The 21,916-nt window shown below is 53.1% G+C and overlaps 1 protein-coding gene across 16 annotated transcripts in view; it reads right to left on the reverse strand.

Moving 5' to 3' along the window:
* EPB41L1 (erythrocyte membrane protein band 4.1 like 1) overlaps positions 1-21,574 on the reverse strand; it is a 123,009-nt gene extending 101,435 nt beyond the window's left edge. For 15 of the 16 annotated variants that reach the window (XM_059133338.1, XM_059133335.1, XM_059133333.1 and 12 more), the window contains exons 1-2: positions 21,417-21,499; positions 5,761-5,812 (exon numbers count right to left, since the gene is read on the reverse strand). The gene's annotated coding sequence lies outside the window, so the exon portion shown is untranslated. Of the gene's footprint in view, positions 1-5,760; positions 5,813-21,416 lie in introns of all 16 variants that reach the window. The other variant, XM_059133328.1, reaches the window with a different exon arrangement.
* Positions 21,575-21,916: the final 342 nt, after the last annotated feature.

Consider the following 21,916-nt stretch of genomic DNA (forward strand, 5'->3'; position numbering starts at 1 on the left):
GGGCCAGATACCACTTTTCTAGAAAGCCCAAGGTGCTCTTAGCAAGAATTTCTCTGAGGCAGAAATGGAGTGATAAGTAAACTTAGTGGACACTGTGTTCCATTTAGCGAAACAAAGCTGTGGATTTTCTGGGAAAAGGGCCCAACACATCTACCCAGTCCAAGCCTTTCCCCCTGCCCCTCCTTGCCTCTCTAGCTGTCTGCACACAACCATTGTGATGACTCTGGCCTCAGTTTCCCCCTCCACTCCATGGGCAGCAGGCTGAAACATGTGCCTCCAACATCCCACAGAGGGGCCCTCCCCAACAAATGGCAAATCTCATCCACCTTGTGGGAAGAGAAAGGCCAGCCTGTTAGGTCAGCCAAGACTGGCCAGAGCGATAAGTTGAGACTGGCTGGGGAACTCTCAGATCCAGAAGTGACAAGTGAAACTATTCCACAGGCCGTAGGAGGCTTGGGAAGGTTAGAAATGGGGACATAACTGCCATACACCAGGTGACACCAAAGACAGAGAGTCTCAGTGACTGTCCCAATAGCCATCAGCACTGGGCAATAAGAGATCAGGATTCCTGGACATTGATTCTCTCTTCCAGCTCTGCTCTGCCCGTCATTAGCTGTGTGGCCTTGGAGAAGTCACTTACCCTCTCCAAGTCTCCATTAACCCACCCACAAAGAGGGGATAATTATACCTTTTGCTGCTTTACCTCTCAGGTTTATGGGGGGAATTTGATGGGATGGTGAACAGAAAAGCCCTTTGTAGGAAAAATATTAGGGACTTTGATTCTAGTCCAGGTGTGAGCCTGGTGATAAGGGCCAGGGGGATGAAAACCCCTCTAAGGAGAGCATTCCTCTGCCCTTAGCTAACTCTTTTCCCTCTAGAGAAATGCTAGAGTCTCTCCAAGAAGGGTTGGAAAAATCCAGAGATCCCAAAGAAAATGGGGATCACAGAAGGAAGGCTGGACATCTGGGTCATGTCTGGACAACACTTATGAAGGCTGGGCCCCCCAGAGACAGCCCCTCTAGCTCTCCAAGAAGTCGCAAGCCACACCGCAATGATCTGTATCCACATGGGGGAGGCGGGGGTGGGGGGAGAGCCAGAGTCAGCACTTCAGAGCCCTGCGATCAGAGGAGTGGGGAGGCAGAAGGGGTGCAGGAGAGGGCATTCTCCTTGTTGAGTCTCCCACTTTCATCCCTCCTGCAGGAGATAATGACACAGCCCCCTTCCTATGACAATGGCACCTGTGTCGTTTTCCTTCTCTGAAGCTTCCTCGATGGGGTAATAAAGCCTCTGATACACTGAGTCCAGCTGAATGAATACGACTGCCATTCTTCCGTCCTCTGAAACCAAGGAGGCTCCCAGGGCTAACAATACACTCGTTCCCCAATTTTGAGTTGCCTGAAGAAACATCTGAAGGCACTTCCAGGACAGAGCCCAGGATCTGAGGGCATTGTCGGTCTTCTGACAACGTGGATGAGATTAGCTGTGTGTGGTGAGGGAAGCGGAGAAGAGAAGGGAGCCTCTCTGTGGGCTAGAGATATAAGCTTCAGCCTCCTGCTTGGGGAGGGGAGGGGAGAGGAAGGGCGGGGGAGGGGAGGAGGAGGGGAGGGAAATCCCACCATGGGCCAAAAGGCTGTTAGAAACCAGAAAGAAAGAAAAAGGAAGGACGGAAAGGAAAGGAAACCATCCTGCTTCCACGAGCTCTGTGCTATTTGGATGAGAGGCTGCCAGGGAATGGACCACAGGCGGGCACCCCCCCACCCTTCACCTCCTGGAGGAAATGAATGAAGGACTGAGACCTGTTGGTGCCCAGGTGCTCTTTGTCTCCTGCACTGGGGTCTGTCCCCCTTCCATCTGGAAGAAAAGGTGAAGGAACCCGGCACCTGTGTGCAGCAGCTGGAGATAATCAAACCTCTTCACGACTCTGAAGAGAAGGGCATGGAAGGAGGGGCTCCCTCTCTGAAGCCTGAAAGACAGCTGGCCACCCTCTCCCCTCCCCCCCCCCACTCTTTAGTTCTGGCCAAACTGAACTGCTTCTCCCTTCTGTGCCTTTCCTCAGGCAGCTCCTTCCTCCCGGAGAGCTTTCCTGCCCAAATCCAGCCCCTTCAAGGCCCAATGCCCCCTCCTCCAGGAAGCACATTTTGACTGCCATGCCTACGCTGCCTCCTTTCCCTGCGCGCTCTCCTCTCCTCGTCAGTTGCACCTCTCCCGTCCTTCGATGGCAATTTGCACTGTTGACGACGTCACAGCCGCACCTGCACACATCTGTTTCCCACCTGGGAGACACGACAACTGCAGTGGCTCCTAGCACAGGCTTTGGAGCTTGGCAGACCTGAACTCCAACACCAGGTTTTGCCACTGATTAGCCTTCTGCCCACGGGAACGTCACTTACCTGTCTGAGCCTCAGTTTCCTCTGGAAGATGGGCACAATAACTGTAATTACATGAGCTAAGGCACGCTAGGGATTCAGCACAGAGCTGGGCACAAAGCGAGCGCTCAGTGTTGGAGTTTGTTTGTTATGGTTCAGAGATGACTGTTCATCCCAACGACCACAGAGCCTTGCACTGGATGGATGGACGGATTTCTACAGACACAGACCTGCACGCCCCACTTGAAGCCCCTTCCCTCAGGCAGGGCGGTGGAACCTGGGAGGGGCTACCTCTGCAGGTCACGGGCTCCGGGTCATGGAGCAGTGTGTCATCGGATCTAGGATGGCCCCTGGGATGCCCAACCCGGACACACAAATGTGGCCATAGAGATGAGCTCTGAGGCCCTACTCCTGGCCTTCTCTCACTCAGTGTGGAACCTTCACTAACTGTGCCTCAGTTCCCCATCTATGCAGGGGGGATGGTAACAGTACCCACCCTAAAGGCGTGCGTGGGTACTGTTTAATGAGGATTAAATGAACTAATGCCCTGAAAGCAACAGGACACAGTCAGCACAGGGAGAGTGATTCAATAAACATGACCTATTGTTCTCATTGCTGGTCTTTGTATTACTGTCACTGAAGAGGGGCGTGACAGCCCCTTTAGGACCACGAGCAGTTCACTGTCCTATAACCCAGGACTCCACTAACACCCAGCGTGCTCTCACGGATCAGCCTTTCTGGTTACAGCCCTGTGTCCCTGTTAGCTACATGGGTAGCCTATGGCCCAGGCCTGGCCACTCAGAATATCCCTCTCCTCCAGCGACAAGGACTATCCCAGTCAGAGCCCTTCCCTTGGATTGATACGTAGATCCTAGAAGAAAAATAGTTCCTTTTTTCTGTCTGGGTGGCTAAGCTGGGGCAGCGGACAGAGAGCTCCCAGTAAGAGCAGAGAGGAGAGACAGCAGGGGTGGGAGGGGGCTGGGGAGTCCATGCAACTCCTCACCCTTCAGTTCCAGGGACCGCCCCAGGATCCGTGAAGTCCCTTTTTGGTTTAAGCTGCTTTAATTTGAGTGTTTGTCACTTTATTTATGAAAAACCCATGCCCAGGGTGCCTGGGTGGCTCAGTCAGTTAAGAGGCTTCCTTCAGCTCAGGTCATGATCCCAGGGTCCTGGGATCGAGCTCCGCATCGGGCTCTCTGCTCAGCGGAGAGCTGCTTCTCCCTCTCCCTCTGCCTGCCTATCTACCTACTTGTGCTCTCTCTCTGTCAAGTAAATAAATAAAAAATCTTAAAAAATAAAAAAAAAAAAAAGGAAAAACCCATGCCCAATTATATAGGCCCTAACCTAGATAAGGTGTATGCCGGCCACAGGCAGGGCAGGGCAGGGCAATGCAGAAGTCCTTATCAGAACTAATAGACTCCTGTACATTCTGGCACAATCTCTACCATCAGGGCTGCGAGGGACAGTCTACAAAGCATGTTCTCCAGAATCACCCTGACCCAGAGGTCTTCAGGCATTGCTTCCCGGAGTCCTGGGAATCTGTGCCTCCCCAAACACCTGTGGAACAAAGGGCAGTGGGCAGCGCCGGGTGGGGAGAGGGAGTGGGGGGGGGTGTAGCAAGATTCTTGATAAATTGCTGCCAGTTCGACCACAGCAGTTTTGCTACAAAAGCTACGTACTGGGATTCTGCTGCCCTAAGAGATCTGAAATACCCTGATCTAATTGCTTTTCAGGAAAGCATTAATAAGTAGCCGTGCTGATATGTCCACCCCCAATGTACAGAAGAGAACACTGAGGCCCAGTTCCCGACTTGTAGGCCACACGATTTCCAGTGCATCAGGTTCCCTGTATAAATCTATCATGTCTGGCCTTTCCTGTCTCCTCCAGTAAACTGATGGTGGTTAATACCTAGAGTCTCATCTTTCTTGCTCTAACCCCTACAGAGCCGCCTGCTTCTGAGCCTGGCTCCTCGGCGGGCTTCCAGAAGCTTGAGGAACTTGTAGAATAGTGAATGAGCCAACCTCCACCTCCCTTTACCACGCCCACCCCGCCCCCTGCACCCCAGGCACACATGCACTTAGTTCTCTCTCTCCCTACCCATTTGCCCAAAAGTCAGGGAAAGACCAGCGGGGCCCCCTCCTGGGAACTCCTAATCCACTGCTATCCTGGCTGTGCTGGGACTATGGACAGAGGATTCCTTGTTCCCAGCGCTTCCTGCCCAGAGATCTCCGTGGGGCCCATGTGCTGGCAGGAAAGAGCCAAATCCCTCCTTTTAACCAGAGCTAAAGGCACCCCTTACCCCCACCAACATGCTCCCAGCTCTGCTTGGCATTATTTACTCTACCTGCCTGAGCTGGCTCAGTCCCACCTCCTCCCCACAGTCCCTGCTCCCTAACACACACACACACACACACACACACACACGCACACACACACACACACACAACAAGCCAGCGGTCCCCTCGGAGTACAGAGGTGCCTCTGATCTAATAAAAAAACAAAACCCAGAGAGTTCTGGAACAGTAACCTCACAGACCCCTGACAGTCGTGCCTTACTAATAACCTTTGCATATTACTTCATGATTTCCCAATCAGTGTAACTTCATTGGCCTGGCTCGCTCTCTGCCCTCACCCCACCAAAGCCACAGAACCCCTGAGCTGGAAAAGGGTTTTGACACACCCCGTGCCAGTGGTTTGCGAATCATCTTGCGCAGAGCCAAGGGAGGGTTCCCTGTCATTATCTGGAGGCTGCTGGGGGCTGAGGAATTCGCCAGTTAGCGTCCCCCACACCTGCCCCAGCTTCAACTATGCTCCCACGCCTCTGGCCATTTTGTACCCGGAGGTTCTTTGGGGTTCCTTTGAAAAGGGGATTTCCTGCTGGACAGTGGGAAGAAAACAACTCATTTACTCTCACCCCGCCTTCCCTCACTCCCCACCCTGAGGGTCCTGAGGCCAACACAAAGGAATGTAGCCGCCCATGGTCACTTAGGAGTCAGTGGCAGAACCAGAATGAAAACACCCTCTCCTGACTCTAAGGTGCACCTAGGAGTGGTTAAGCAGAAGAAAACCGGGGCTGCAGGGCCAATGGATCCAACTTCCAGGTCCAAGGCCGTCCATCAGTAGCCACGGTGGCACAGACAAGTGATACAGGCAGAGCTCATGGTGCAACGCAGAGGTGCTCAGTGAACGTGCATTTTAGCCCCTCCCTTGAAATAAGCCAAAACCAGAGAGGACCCTCAGCACAGCTCTGCTTTTTAAACCCACTGGAAATCTGTGGCCTAGACAAACCTTCAGGCCTCCCAGCAGTAAAACATCTCCAAATAAGGCCTGGAAGACCCATCTGTCCACCCCGAGCACAAGAAGGAGACTTGGGCTGTGCCTCTGTAACACTCACCCCTCCTCGGTCCACACCAGCTCCCCGAGGAAAAGCACAGTCTGTCAGGCACCTGCAAGGAGGAAACAGCGTTAGCTCTTCCGAAACCAGCTGGAGTCCATGGACCCAGCAAGGAGCTGGAAACCGAGAGGCTGGCATTTAGCTGTCTGAGAAACCTTAGGGAAGTTGCTGAACCTGTTAAACAGAAAGGGCTGTGTGGCTCCGCAGCAGAGCAAAAGGGAAAGTAACACTTCCGAAGCTGAGGCCGCCAGTGGGGACCAGGGAGGGCCTGGGAGGCCAGGGTAAGGAATTCAGGCTTAATTCAAACAGCAGTGGGAAATCATTGATTCACAAGGTAGAGAACAGACTGGAAACGGGCAAGGGTAGCTTGCCGTGTACATATCTGGGGTTCCTGGGGCCCAGACTGGGGTGGTTACAGTAGAGCTAGAAAGAAGTGGATACATTCAAGAGATCCTTAAGAGGTGGTACCTAAAGAATTTGGTGGGGAACTAGAAGTGGGGGGAGGAGGGAGAGCAGGGGCCCCCCTACCCCTCGGGCACCTCCTTCCATGTCAGTCACTCCAGCACCCAAAAAAGAACATAGCCTTTGGTCTCTCAACCTGGCCTCTCCTTGCCTCAGTTTCCCCATCTATAACATAAATATGGCTGGACTCAGTGGTCCCTACGTTCTTTTTAGCATGAACATGCTGTTCTAATTCACTCACAGATGTTTTCAGGCTTAGGTGCACATCCAGCCTCGTACACAATGGGGCAGGAGCATTGGAGGGAGAAACCTCAGGTCCCCTGGGCTCAGAACAGTAAATCTCCAGCGAGGACAAGATGGCTCGTTGTCACACAGATCACAAGAAGCAGATAAAGAGGAAAGTCACTTGGGCCAAGGGTGCAAGCCCCACGGCCTGCTCTCTGCCCCAGCTCCGGAGGCCAGCACGGGCTTCAGGACATGGTCACTCCAGCGGCGACATCGGTCACCCAGCAGCTGATACCCTGCTTCCCCAGCCACTGTTTTTCCAGAGCCCGGTCACAAGCACACCTAGGGAGACCTGCAGGACAGCAGGTAGAAGTTTGGGTTCTGCAGTCACACAGACCTGGTTTGAATTCTGGCTCCATATCTCTCTCTCTCTCTCTCTCTCTCTCTCTCATTCTGAGGCCTGGGGCAAGTCACTTCACTGCTCTTAGGCTTGGTTTCCTCATGAGGCAATATCGGAGTGACAGTGTCGGCTCCCAGGACTGACAGGAGGATTCAGTGAGATGGTACGTGGAAAGCTCAGCAAGTGCCTTATCACAATGACCACAGAGTAGCAGCCTCCACCTAACACAGGTGGAAAGTGAGACCCAGAAAGCAAAATGACTCACTGAGGACCCCTACCGCAAACCTGTCAGGGCAGGGGTGAGGCCCGAAGCTCGCATTCAGAACCACTGGGTCAGGCGTGTGTCATTTTGGTTCCTGCTTCTCAGATGAGGAAGTTGAGACTAAGATATTACAAGTGACTCGACCAAGGCCACAGAGAGAATTAATGGGAGAAGAGGGATTAGAGCTTAGGCCTCCTTGATGAAGAAGCTCATGGTCTTCCCCACGGATATCTTGAAAATAGATGTGTACAGAGAAGCTTCACATTTCAGGGCCCTATAAACCTGGAACAGGGACAAATGAAAATCTGGGCAGATGGCGAGGGGGAGCAGCGAAGCTACCTTGAGAGGAAACCAGAAGGAGCTGGTGAAACAAAAGCCTCTTTCTCAGAAGCTCTCTCTAGGGATTAGGCAGGAGAGAAGGGGGTTGACAAGCAGGGCCTTCGTCCTGCGAGGGCTGGGCTGAAAGCTGGATGGAAGCAAACAGAATTGGATCCAGCCTGGCCACCATCTCGCTAGGCAGGTCACACACACACACACACACACACACACACACACACACACGCTGTTCTCTGTTTCTTCAACTCAAGAATGAGATGGTTAATCTGAGTGGTGTTGAGATCCCCACTTAGAAGTGTCTAATAATAACCATTCCTCCTAAGCTCTAGACTCCTGATCTGTCCCTGCTCCTAACCCCAAAAGGCAGCTTCCTAATGCTGGCTCCAATATTACAACAGGGTTGGGAAGTCCTGCATTTGACTCTGGCCATAGAGCCAGGTCACTTCCCCTCAACAGGCCTTTGGCATCCTCATCTGTACATATCTTTGCCTGATCACTTTCAGAATGGGAAGATCCAAGGAGCTACCTCAAAGGCAAGATCCCCTGAGGCAACCAACGAAGCAACCCTCACTCCAGCCCTCATCCCGCATCCCAGTCAAGCTCTTTTAACCTTCCCTTTCCCTCTGGCCCTTGTCCCTTTCAGACAAACGGAATGAGAGAATTCAAGCCAGTGGACGCACGGGCAGTTGCAACAACCCCCACAAAGAGTAGTAGTTGTGACCATCACCACTGCCACTGTCTGACTACTTCCCCGTGCCAGGCACTGGGCTAAATCCTGCACTTGCGGTCTCTCTCACATGATCCCCTCAATCAAAGACAGAAATCCCACTGGGAATCTAAATTGACAGAGGACAGACTAAATTCATGTGAAGTGAAGTGACTTGTCCAAGGTCACACACAGAGCAAGTAAGGGGTGTGGCCACCCAGATGCAGGCTTTTCATTTGACCTCGGAAGTCTTAATCTTATCCTTGAGGCTGTGGAGTTATCTCCGGTAACATTCCACCACAGGGCAGGGCCCAGATCTAGGTAGTGGGGGAAGGGGAGGGTGAGGAATATCTGATCTCCAACTCCCACACACAGAGCCGCCCCAAATAACTAGTCTTTATAGTCTTGTATTATTATCATTCAAATATGTCCAACTCCACTCTCTGGCTAGAACAGCACTGTCCAATAGAAACATAATGCAAGCCATATACGTCATTTAAAATTTTCAATAGTGGGACACCTGGGTGGCTCAGTCAGTTAAGTATCTGACTCTTGATTTCGGCTCAGGTTATGATCTCAGGGTTGTGGGGTCAAGCCCCACAGTTGGCTCTGTGCAGAGGGTGGGCCTGAGTGAGATTCTCTTTCTCTCTCCCTCGCCTTTTTCCCCTCCCTCCCCCTCTCTCTCCTTCCCTCTCAAAAAAAAAAAAAAAAAAAAAAGAATAAAATTTCCAGTAGCTGCATTTTATTTATATTCAGTAGCTCCATTTTATTTTTTTAAGATTTTATTTATTTATTGGACGGAGAGAGATCACAAGTAGGCTGAGAGGCAGGCAGCAAGAGAGGGGGAAGCAGGCTCCCTGCTGAGCAGAGAGCCCAATGGGGGACTCCATCCCAGGACCCTGAGATCATGACCTGATCTGAAGGCAGAGGCTTTAACCCACTGAGCCACCCAGGCGCTCCAGGAGCTGCATTTTAAAAAGTACAAAGGAATGGATGAAATTGATTTTTTTTTAAGATTATATGTATTTTATTTATTTGAGAGAGCATCCCAGCACAGGCAAACACAAGGTGCGGCAGTGGGGGGGCGGGGGGGGGGTAGGGGAGCAGAGGGTGAGGGAGAAGGACAAAGAGACTCCGAACTGAGCCCGGAATCCATAGCAGGGCTCAGGCTCAGGACCCTGAGATCACGACCTGAGCCGAAATCAAGAGACTGATGTCCAACTAACTGAGCCACCCAGACACTCCTAAAATTAATTTTAAAAGTATATTTATTTAGGGACGCCTGGGTGGCTCAGTTGGTTAAGCAGCTGCCTTCGGCTCAGGTCATGATCCCGGCGTCCTGGGATCGAGTCCCACATCGGGCTCCTTGCTCCGCAGGGAGCCTGCTTCTCCCTCTGACTCTGCCTTCCACTCTGTCTGCCTGTGCTTGCTCTCGCTCGCTCTCTCTCTGACAAATAAATAAATAAAATCTTTAAAAAAAAAAAAAAAAAAAAAAAAGTATATTTATTTAGCCCAATACATCCATTTCAATGTGTAACCAATATACAAAATATTAACATATTTTACATACTTTTTTTTGTCATACTAGGTCTTCCAGATCTGTCATGTACCTCACATTTAGAGCACCTCTCAATTCTGATGCTAAATTTTCAGATAGTTAGATCCCCTTAGCCCTTACAACTGAAAGTATGGTCACAAATCTAATCATCTGTGTAGAAGTTTTTTGATAACCGAATGGAGTATCCTTTTTAAATTTTAAATTAATTCAAGTCAAATAAGATTAAAAATTCAGTTCCCCAGAGCACTAGCCATATTCCAAGTGCTCGATAGCCATGTGTGGTTAAGCGGCAGCTGTACCTACTGAACCTGTAGACAGTCAAGTCCCAGAGGGCAGAGCTGGTGACCACCATGGCCCACAGTCAGAGCTAGGCCTCCCAAAGTACAGGTGAGTCTGGAGAGAATGGCATCTTCTCATTCTGGGAATCCCTACTGAGCCTCATCTTAACATCTACCTCTGGCTCCTGCTGTGTTCACAGCCATGGTGACAAAGGCATTGGGCACGCCACTGTTCAGAGTACAGAGTGTGGCTCCAAGAGGTGGGCCACCTGCCAAGGTCACTCAGCTTTGACCCCAGGCCTGTCTGACTTGGAAGCCTGGGCTCTGTCCCTAAAGTTTGACAGGGGCCAGGTCTGGGCCTCAGTCTTCTAGAGAAAGAAATAAGCCTTTGCCACTATTCTCACGAACCTTTCCTTCCCTAGTCTAGCACCAGAGAATAACCCAGAACAGGACACCCAGTGAAGAGGATGAAAGGGAAGGAAGACAGGAGACAGGCATGGCAGGGATGCATTAGGCAGTGGTCCCAAGGACAGAGCTTGGGCCACTTGGGACACCATCCCCACTACCCCCCCCCCACCATACACACAAGGCAGGAGGCAAACCCAGCAAGGTCCACTGGCTGCTTGCCCTCTGGGTGGGTCCCTGGGGCCGGGAGCCATGCCCTGTCCTGCACCTCCCCCAGGAGCACTCACTCAGAGGTGCTTGGATCAGGGCCAGAGCCATTGCTCACCTCCCAGGGACACCTCAGCTGGAGTCCAGGGAAAGGGTCCAAGAGGCAGCGTGCCCCCTGGAAGGAGAGGAGGAACAGGCCCCAGAGGCAGATTCCAGAGCAGGGAAAAGGTGGCAGGGAGAGGCCAGGAAACCCAAGTCAGCTTCACCCCTCTCCTAGGGAGTCCAGCTCTTACTCGGACACCCTCCTCCAACGGCCCCACAGGGTGAAACTCTCACCAGCTATTATGTTTAACAATTAACTTTGATTCTTTTCCATGTCAGCAGGAGGCAGACCCAGCAAAAAGTCCCATATGGGGGTCGGGAGACTTGGAAGACAGGAGAAGAGGGAGGGGCAGGTGTGAAGGTAGAAAGGGGTGATAAGTGAACCCCCTCACTTCCTCCTTCCCCTCCCGTCCTACCAATGTGGACAGCCTTCACGCTAAGGCCTAAGTTCCATAAGGTCAGGAGCTGGACCTGGCACATAGTAGGTACTCGATAAATATTTTTAGTTAACAAACAAGAGGGCAGGGTGAACTAGACTAAAACAGGCCAGCTAGATGAGCAGACTGATGAAGTCCAGGGGACACAAGGTGGCTTGCCCTGGGCAGGCACCTCCCTGACCCCTTTGACTCCAGGCCCTCCCTGAGACCGAACTGGACTGAGGACTGGGGCCACAGCCACCCAGGGCATGCCAGGGGCGCAGCTTTGAAGGAAGGTCCCCTAGCCCTGGCTCTGCTCTTCTTAGCTGGGACCTTTGGGGCGCTCACCCTTTCCCCCATAAACTTAGGGTGACACATGCATGCAGGGCTGTCCAGAGCCAGGCCCACAGATGCTGCGATGCTCTGGGCACCGTATTACCATCGTGTCTCCTGTTACTTGGCAACAGCCTCCTCTTCTTAGGCCACCCCCTAAATTCCGCCATCCCCCAATATTCCCCTGACTCCCACCTATGTGGTCCTTTTTCCTTTCCGGGAAGGAAAGCCCAGAATAATGACGGCTCCGGCCCACTCACGTCCCACTCACTGGGGATCACACACACATCCTGGCAACAGCTTGTTACCAATATGACATTTGCTTGTCATTCACACCCCTCCTCAGGTTCCTTGGCCCCCTCCTCCCCCTCTCTCCCCCACCCCAATGCAGGCCCAAGGTCTACAGCCCACCTGGGGCTGACGCTGACCTCACTGTGGCCAGTTCAGCTGGCGTTCTCGGGTGGGGGCTCCCCCTTCTGGGCCTCTGCTTCCCCTCTGTGTAATGTGGGGACAAAGGGGGTGGATTAAGAGATTGCTTCTCCTGCTGGCCAGATCTGATGTTTAGAGATACTGACATTTTGGGGATCAATTTGCCCTTTACCTTCAGACACACCAGAATGCATATCTTGACCTTGGGCAGCCCTGTTGTTATGGGACAGATTCCAAACGGGGCCTTCAGAGGCCTGGGACTACAGCCCACCCCGGACCATTCTCAGCTCAAGCCCAGATAGACGGACAAAGGCCCCACCCCATCCCCACTCTCTGGTCCCCAATACCTCCACCATAAAACCCTACTCGTCCAGTCTTCTCTCTGGCTCTCAGTAGTGGCAGCATGAGCCATCAAGCCCCCAAATTCTTCTTGGCAAAACAGAGCTTGATGCCGCCCCTACATCGGGGCGGGGGGAGGGGGTTGCTAACCCCAAGCCCCTTCTGCGTGGAGGTTCCGGAGCTGCATCTGCGTCCACTCTGCTCTCCCCTGGGTCCTTCTGGCAACTTCAAGCATGCCTTCCCACCTCCGCCTGGACCTCCCCTCCTTTACCTCCACAGGGAACACCCATCTACACAGATGACAGTCTGCGCTGAGCTCTCCCTCCTCCACTCGCTCTGCCTTGTTTCTGCCAGATGCTGCTCCTTGTGGAAGAGTCTTACTGCCCCTACTTGACCTTAGAACTCTGGAGACCAAGAGACTCTTGCCATGATTTTTCTGTCCCTCACTCTCTCCCTCCAGCGTGGTGCTCCAACCATAACAGGTGTCTGCTGAAACAATGATAATCACCATTAACTGAAAAATAATGAGTTATAATCGTATATTGAGCATTTATTCTTTACAGTGCTCAGATCTCGTTAATCCTCCAAACCCTCAACAGACTTGTTATCCTTAGCCCTTTGGTTTAACCTGAGGAAAGAAGAATGTGAACTAGGCAACAGGAAACCTGGCTTCTAGAACTACAAATCACAGCTATAGGGCAGCTATCCTGCCCAGCCCCCCATTTTACAGCAGGGAAAACTGAAGTCCAAACATGGCAAGGAAGTGGCCCACAGTCTCTAAGCATCTTCACTTAAAACCAGCAATGTGCTGAGCGGTAGGAGAGATTTACCTGCACCTCCTGACTCTGCCATGAACTCCCCAGTGACCCTTTTCCAGTCATTAGGCTCCCACTCTATAAAACAACCCTAAAGACGGCTCGTGACTCAAGGACACCAATGGTGTCTCTGGAGCCTTTCCCAAGATCAAGGCACACTCTCACAACTGTGCATACTGCTTCAGAAGTTCATGAACACTTGAGACAAACATTCTCCAAGGGCAATCTGAGAATCCTTGGTGTCACAGTCACCTTGACAAGGAAGCTGTTAAAACAGGCTGATTCCAAGGCCCCACCACGGATCCCACCCTCCCAGGAAGCAGCTGAGTTTGAATCTCTGGGTGAATATTGGAAGACAGCTTTTTTTTTTTTTTAAGCAAGCTCTATTTTGCTACTTCTGGGGGAGCACATTTTGAGAAGCCCTGCCTTAGAGAACCCTCGGAAGCTGAGCTACTCTCCTTTTAGCTGTTTCGCATATTGAACTTCTGCTTCCTCACCTTTGAGAGAGCTTAGTGGCTCCAAGGCTTAAAGCCACTGTTCATTAATCAAAGTTCCTTCTGGTTGAGCCACCTGCTCAAGCTGACCATGGTCACGGTCATGGTCATGATGGGGGTGGGTAGAGGCCCAGCAAGCTGACTGCAGCTACCCAGGTTTGGAAGTGACATCCTGAGATCAAGCAGCCCTACCTACAAGAGAGTCTGGGCTCCAAGGGCTGAACTTGGGCCAAGAGGTTCCCTATCAGCCCCAGCCTGGAGGCTCCTTTCCTCTCTCCAGACTGTCTTGCTCTGGCTCTTAGCCAGCTCTGGCTTCCTTCCTTTTCCTTTCTAGCATGAATGTTCTCCAAATCTGAGCTTCCTAGCTCCAGCCTCTGCTTCCCTCCCCTCCATATCACAGAGCCTGATAGAAGATCTCCAAGCCCCCAGGCATCCTTTCAAGGAGACAAAGCTATCATTCTTTGCAGATAATAAGTTTCTTTACCTAGAAGACTATGTTAATCAATGAAAAACTAAGGTAACCAATGACCAAACAGTATCACTGGGAAAAAAGCCAAGCACCTACAGACCTGCCCTGTCCCCTGCCCCTGATGCAGGTCTGTCCCACAGCCAGACCAGCCCCAGGGCTGACACTGTAGGAAGGCCAGTCCCTGAGTGAAATGACCATGCAGCCTGGGAGGCAGGATACCTGGACTGGAGACCCTGCTCTCTGAGCTAAGAATTTGTTCTCTGAATTTGAGCAGGTGCACATCCTCTGTGAACACTCTTGACTGTCCCATCCAGGGCAGTATGGGAATGATTCAGAAGTCCCCATGGGCTTTGGATAGATCTAGATTTACACCCCAGCTGCGCCACTTGCTGGCGGAGGGCTGGGTAGGCCTTGGGCAAGTTATTTAACCTCCTTTAATAAAATGGGGATCTAATCTCTGCCTCACTGGGTAGTTGCAAGGATTAACAGACATAAGGCGTGTAACGGGCTTAGCACGGGGCCTGGCACATGGTAAGCCAATAACGTAAGTGGTTGTTTATCAGTCACCGGAGTGAGCCTCTGAAGAGGAAGACTCCAGGCTTCCTAATGCATAAGTGGCCCCAAGCAACCCCAGAACCATGCCCCTTGCACTGGGTCTGGAGGCTTTATCTTTAGACCTCTAATCTGGAGAGAAGATGAAGAGAGGGGGAGGGGGAGGCAGGACAGGAGAGAGAGAAAATAAGAAAAGGGAGGAGGGTAAGGAAAATCAAGGGGTGAAGAGGGGCCTGGCTCTCCCAGTTTGGGGAAAAAGAAGATGACTTCAGGGCAATTGCCAAGACAGGATAAGCCTTCTCTCCTTTCCAGAGCCTTCCCTATGCCTGCCAGGACAAGGCTTAGAGGGACACAGCCTGCAGAGAAACACGGCCCTGGCTGTCAATAGGGACATTGAAGCCTTGGGTTACCCCCAGGCTCTGGCTCCCCACGTTGCAGCTGCCCGCCTGCGGTGGCCTCCGCCCTGCTGGAGCAAGCAGAGATGGCCCAAGCCAGGCCGAGGACAAAGAACCTGTCCATTCAGCCCGTAGAGGCACTGCCTGCTCACTCGGGCCTCAGCGAGCTCCCTCTGACCCTGACTCAGCAAGACTCTTCCCGCGGGCACCCCTCTGAGCCTGGCACATGGCCCTTTCCAGGCCTCCACCTGCCCCACAATCCTGCGCCTGGGGCCAACTTTGCAACTGGATGGGGGCGGGGGGCTAGTGCCGTTCAGACCACAAACAAGAGCCACAGGCAAGGTGTGACCAGCTGTGTGACCTTCGGGGTGTCACTTTCTCTCAGAGCACATTCCCCTTCTCTGGCTAATGAGGGCAACGAAGAGTTTGGACCATTGCTAAGGTCCTCCTCACGGACAGCAGCTGTGCTTCGCAGGATCCCTGTGAGCACATGAGGGGCGGGGGCAGGGGGCGGTGGAGACAGAGGACTTGCCTCAGGAGAGGAGTGGGCTGGGCCAGGTGTGCTGGGAATGCAGTGCACGTGGCAATGGCCAAGGCTTCTTTTTTTTTTTTTTTTTTTTTTTTTTAAAGATTTTATTTATTTATTTGATAGAGAGAGAGAGAGATCACAAGCAGGCAGAGAGGCAGGCAGAGAGTGACGGGGAAGCAGACTCCCTGCTGAGCACAGTGCTCCATGTGGGGCTCGATCCCAGGACCCTGGGACCATGACCTGAGCTGAAGGTAGAGGCTTAACCCACTGTGCCACCCAGGCGCCCCTGGCCAAGGCTTCTTATGCTGATGACGATTATCAGTGAGAAGCCCAGCAACAAACTCTGAAGCAACTTACAAAGAGCTTTCTCCTTATGCCCTGAGACTCACAGCCTGGTGAAGCAGGTCAAGCCGGTGATGCTTATTCACATCGGTGATGCTTATTCACATCGGGCAGATGAGGAAGTGAACCAAGAGCTGAGGGATGCATCCCAGCTGCAAAGTGCTGGGCAGGGGGCGCTAGAGAGGAAGTGTTCATTCTGGGCTGCCGACTGGGTGCCACCAGCGGGCTTCCTCACACCTGCCATCCAGACCACGTGTGACCACCGTAGCCCGCCACTACAGGGGCTACTGTCCCCATTTCACAGGAGAGGCAACTGAGGCTGAGAACAAGTAACTCGCTTCTTCTGAGCTCCTGCTGCTCTGGAGCAAAGCCTGGATTTGCACCCGGGCTTGTGGGACTCCAGATTTGCACTCTTTGCCATCTTCCTGAGTGTACTGGGTTGAAAGGTGCCCCCCCCCCAAATTCATGTCTACTTAGAACCTCAGAATGTGAGCTTATTTGGAAAAAGTCTCTGCAGATGTAATTAGTTAAAATAAAATGAGGTCACACTGGATTCGGGTGGGTCCTAAATCCGATATGACTGGTGTCCTTACAAGAAGAGGAGATGACACAGAGACACACGGGGAGAAGGGGAGAAAAGCACGTGACAACAGAGGCAGAGGCAGCCACAGACCAAAGAACACCAAGGATTGGGGGCAACCAGCAGGAGCGACGAGAGAGGCGTAGGACGACAGACTCCTCCACAGAACCCTCAGAAGGAACCAAACTTGCTGACACACCTTGATTTCTGACTTCTGTCTCCAGAACTGTGAGAGAATAAATGACTGCTTTTTTAAGCCACCCGGATCGCAGTACTCTGTTAAACAGCCCTGGCAAAGTCATACACTGTGACTCCACCGGGCCACAGAGCCAGGATTCTTGCTTTCAGATTCCCACTCACGAGGCAGCGTTGGAGGTTAAGGGGTCTGAGGGCCTGTGAGAGGTCACTCTTATCTCTCCTTTGCCTCCCTGACCCCAGCTGGCCTCAAGTCCACCACCTGTGCGTCTCATTCTAGGTCTCTAACCACCCTCTGAGCCCAGTCTCCAAGTCAACAGAGCCCCCTCCACTACCCGGGCCGTCCTCTATCACCACCTAGAGAGCTGTGTTTTTGAAATGCAAATCTGATTCTTCCAGGCTAGCTTAATCCTCTTCCCTAGCTCCCCACCACCTGTAGAAGAACTCCAGCTCCTCAGTCCGGCCCTCATCTGGCCCGGGACTTCCTCTTCCGCCTTACTTCTTGGCCAATCACCCCACCTGTCCCCACCACTCATCACCTGCAGCTCCAACCACAGGGAACTATTTGGAATTCCCCTAATTCCCCTAACCAGCCCTGGTGCCTTTGCACATGCTGCCCTAACTACCCGGAAGATAAATCCAGCCCAAACACCATCTCTTTTCTTTGTAAAGCCTCTTCCTCCCTGAACACCCTCATTCGGATACCTTGTATACCGCACACATCTGCCCCTACACCCAGCCTGTGAACACTGTGGGATTCATTGCCGTTTCTGGAGGCCTAGGCATTCATGAACCAACTGAATTGCCAAGTAGCCATAATAGTAACAATTGCTCACACTTAGCAAATGGTTACTATGTGTGAGGCATTCCATGTATGTCATCTCATTTCATTTTCAGAACAATCCTATGGAACAGTTACTATCATTCATCCTGTTTTACAGGAAAGGAGCTGAAGAGATGAATTCCCTTGCCCCAGTCCACCCAATGAGCATGGGGCAAAGCCTGGATGACTCTAGAGCCGGGGCTTGTAATCAGTATTAGGTACACCATCCATCCTAATACCCTCATTTTACAGAAGAGGAAACAAGGAAAAAAAAAAAAAAAAGGAAAAGGAAAAGTGACTCGCCCACAAACAAGGCACAGACCCAGATCTTTAGAATCCTTATCCAGTGTTCTTCCTCTTCTCGTTCTTGCAGGATCCTATTCCAGGAGGACCCAGATGATGACTTGCTAGGCTGTATCTCCTAGAGAGCTTTCTCCTGCCTCCCCTAGAGCAGAGCCAGGCAGTGGCCCAGACCCACCATGGGGGTGCATTGATGGCCAAGAGATGAAGCAGTAAAAAAGACAGATAAATATACTTCTAAAAAGTCTGAGGTCATGGGGCGCCCGGGTGGCTCAGTGGGTTCAAGCCTCTGCCTTCAGCTCAAGTCATGATCTCAGGGCCCTGGGATTGAGCCCCTCATCGGGCTCTCTGCTCAGCAGGGAGCCTGCTTCCCTTCCTCTCCCTCTGCCTGCCTCGCTGCCTACTTGTGATCTCTGTCTTTCAAATAAATAAATAATTAATTTTTTAAAAGATCTTTAAAAAAAGTGTGAGGTCTGCTTTGATATTACAGTGTCAGGGCTGGAGAAGACAATTTGGGTGTCACTTAGTACCATCTTCCATTATATAAAGTCATCCACTTCAACAAATGTAGAGAACACAAATCATAAGCTGGGCACTGTGTGGGGGCACTAGAAAGAACGATAAGCAAGTTCCTGCCCAGATAGTATCCACACTTTGGTGAGGAGAGACGGACAAACAACTAACAAGTTCAAGTATAACTACAAATTCCCATAAGCACTGTGGACTCCAGGGAGCTCTAAGAACATGTAACAAGAAAAACTGACTTATTCTAGGGAGCTGGAAAAGGCGCCCTTGAGCAAGTCATTCTTGAGCTGAAATCTGAAGAATGTGAATTAATCAAGGTAAAAAGCAAGGGACAAGTGTGCTAGACAGAAGGAACAGCATGTGCAAAATCCCAGAGGCCAGAGAGCTTGCGGTGCCTGGATGATCTGGAAGAAAGCTGGAGTAGCTGGTTTCCAGAGGAGGGGGCAGGGACCTGTAGGTCTTATAGGTCAAGGTAAGGAGTGGTGAACTGAGCAAAGGAGGGAACACCCCCCCTCAAAACCTGGCCCAGACCAGACACTGTCAATGAGTTATTACATTATTTGGTGAAGGACAGATTTGTCCAAGATCACAGGGAAGACCTGAGACTTGAAATCTGAACTCCCACTCCCAGACTAGGGCTGCATGGCTATGTCAGTATCATGGACAGTGGGTCCCAGTGTTTCAACCTATAGGAGGTTCCAGTTTCTTTTTGGCACCTCTCTTGAGCTCAAGGGCAAGAGAATCACCTGTGTTTGTTAACACACAGTCTGCTGGGCACCACCCCCAGAGTTATTATTGATTCAGTAGGTCTGACTGGAGCCCCCAATATTTGCATTTCTAACAAGATCCCAGGGGACCATGCTGCTGGTGGTAGGATGACCAGACTTTGAGAAATGCCACTCTAGATCAGAGTGTATGGGGGCAAAGAGGCACGGCCAGAATCCTTGGGGGTTAGAAAGGTAGATTCCTAAATCTGGGTAACCATGAGCTCTGGGATTCCAAAGGAGCCTCAGAATCTAGCCTACTAGCTGCTCAGCCAGGGGAAACTGAGGCTTGGGGGGTTTAGACTCCTACACAAGAAGAAGTAATACAAATGTGCTGAGCAAACAGATAAACACAAAAGGGTTTGACCAAAGTCCAAAGGAGACCCCTGGAAACTCCAGGGCTCCTGAGCTCCAGGCCAGAGTCTCTCCTTTCCTGGGAAAGGGAGAATCAGGGAAGGGGACAGCAAGCTTAGCTTTCCCCAGGTTCTGCTGCCAGAAACATTTTCAGAATTGCAGAAATCTGCTCTTGGCCCCCAATCCTATCACCCATCCACCCTCCTTCCTTTTACATTCCCAGCTCCCTCCCTTTACACTCCAAATCCTGTGCACTTTATCCTGGCAAGCCCAGCAGCAGAGGGGGAGGTGAAGTAATAGGGAGGAAAAACTGGAAGTGGAGGAAGAATTCTTGTACTTGGATGTCCTTCTTCCAGAACAATTCCTTCGTCCTAGAAGAGTCTCAGTTTCTTTCCATCCTCGTATCCAGTTTACCCCCAACCTACCCACATTTCAATACCAGCATCTGAAACCCACAAAACCAAGGGCTAAATTTCCAAACCACATTTTCACCCAGTTTTTCTATATTAGAGTGGCCCTGGACAAAATTTTTCTCTCCTATACTAGTTGGCAACAAAATGCCACTTCTCTTGCAAACCCACATGCACAGACTCACTAATATACAAACAGCTATATGTACATAAAAACAAATAAAACTTATAAAAACACATACACATATACATCAAAATACATTATTCATTGTTCACTGATAAAAACATATCTATGCACCCAAACATACAAGAAAAACAGAGAGAGACACACATGCAGACAGACCTCAAATCTAGGAATGCACAGGCAGGGCGGCAGTGCATGGGGACAGGGGTACACACACACCCAGAGATCTCCCATCACAGTAGGGGTCTCCTGAGGGGTGGGGGTATTCCTGCATGGGCTCTGGCCCTTTAGGAGAGTGGTCCTCCCTCCTTTCAGGGCACCTAAGGTGCGGCTCTAGCCCTGAAAGCTAGAGATGGTGAGGGTGGGAGTTGAGGCTGACCTGGCCAAGCCCAGCCGGTCTCTGGGCCACTGTCCCTGCGCAGCGACAGGAAATGGATCCCTGAACCGCCTGGGTCCCCAGCCTGGGGACCGCTGTTGCCGCCACCACCACCCCACACCCACAGTCACACACACGCACACGCGTGCCCACACACACACACACTCGGGCTTCAGGCAGGACACGCCCTCCACTCCCGCTTGGCCCAGAGCACGGACTCCGCCGGCAGCCGTGCTCCTTCTGGCCCCTGGGGTGTGGCCGCCCACCTGCCAGCGGAGACTCTCCGCCTGGGGGGGGACACTCCCGACACCACCGCCACCCACCGCCCTGACCAGGTGTCCAGCTCCCCGGGACTACAGCGCCTCGGCCGCCGCCCCCACCCCTTCCTCCCGGCAGTGCGGAGACAAAGCCGCGCACACGCACACGGGGGCTACGCGGGTGCACACCCGCCCTCACACGCGCACACACGGGGAATCACACTGGCGCTCACACAGCGACACACGCACACGCGCACAAACACCGCCAAAGGCTCCAGCCACAAGCGAAGGCACTGGCACACACCCTCATCCAGATGTACACACACTCAGCTACATATTCAGACACACCCTCTAATAGACACATTCACGAAGAGACACACGCAGACACACACACCCTCACCCAGATACACACACACCACCCAGTCCAGACGCACGGAGACCCACGGCGCACACCCCTCACACACACAGATGCACACCCAGCGCACACGCGCACACACACAGCAACCACAACCACTTGCACAGACCCACGGGCACACGCGCGCTCACACCCAACACTCGGAGATGTGGACCCCCCTACACGTACCGGCGCCAGAACCGAGACTCACCAACAGAGGCCCAGGGCTCCGGACTGGGGCGCCCGCCCCCAGCCCCTCAGCCTCCAGCCACCCCACTCCCCGCCCCCCGCCTCCAGGAGCCGGTCCGCCGGCCTGTCAGTGCTCGAGGACCCGGGTCCGAGCCCGGAGTCCTCGGCGATAACCTCGCACACAGACACACACGACAGCAGACGCGGCGGGGTCCCCGGGGGCCCGGAGGAGGGCGGCGCGGGCGGCTAACCTGGCAGCGGCGGCGCGGTTTCCGGGCGCTGTCGGTCCTCGGTCCGTGCGTCCGGCGGCCGCCCGGGCGGGCTCCGAGGCGCACTCGAGCTGCGCAGAAATGCCCCGCTCGCTCGCTCGCTCGCTCCCTCTCTCCCTCCCACGGCGCCCAGCCCCCTCCCCGCCCGCCCCCCACACCGGGCTCCCCCCTCCGCCCCGCCCCGGCCGGCTGCCCCGGAGGAGGCGGCGGCAATCTCGGCCGCCCCAGCCGCCACCGGCGAGCTAGCGAGCAGCCGCGCCGAGCCGCGAGCAGCCGGGGGAGCGCGGCCGCCGCCGGAGCCGCGGGAGCCGCGGGAGCCGCCGGAGCCGGGGCCGCGCGTCGGGAGGAGCCGCGCCGGCCCCCGGGGAGGGGAGAGGAGGAGGGGGCTGAGCCCCGCGAGCCCGCCTGGCGCCCGCGGCCCGCCGCCCGCTTCCCCACGTGGGCCCCGCGCCTGGCGCCTACCTGAGCCGCCGCGGAGCCCC

Source organism: Mustela lutreola, chromosome 9, assembly GCF_030435805.1.
Source record: "Mustela lutreola isolate mMusLut2 chromosome 9, mMusLut2.pri, whole genome shotgun sequence".
NCBI classification, from domain to species: Eukaryota; Metazoa; Chordata; class Mammalia; order Carnivora; family Mustelidae; genus Mustela; species Mustela lutreola.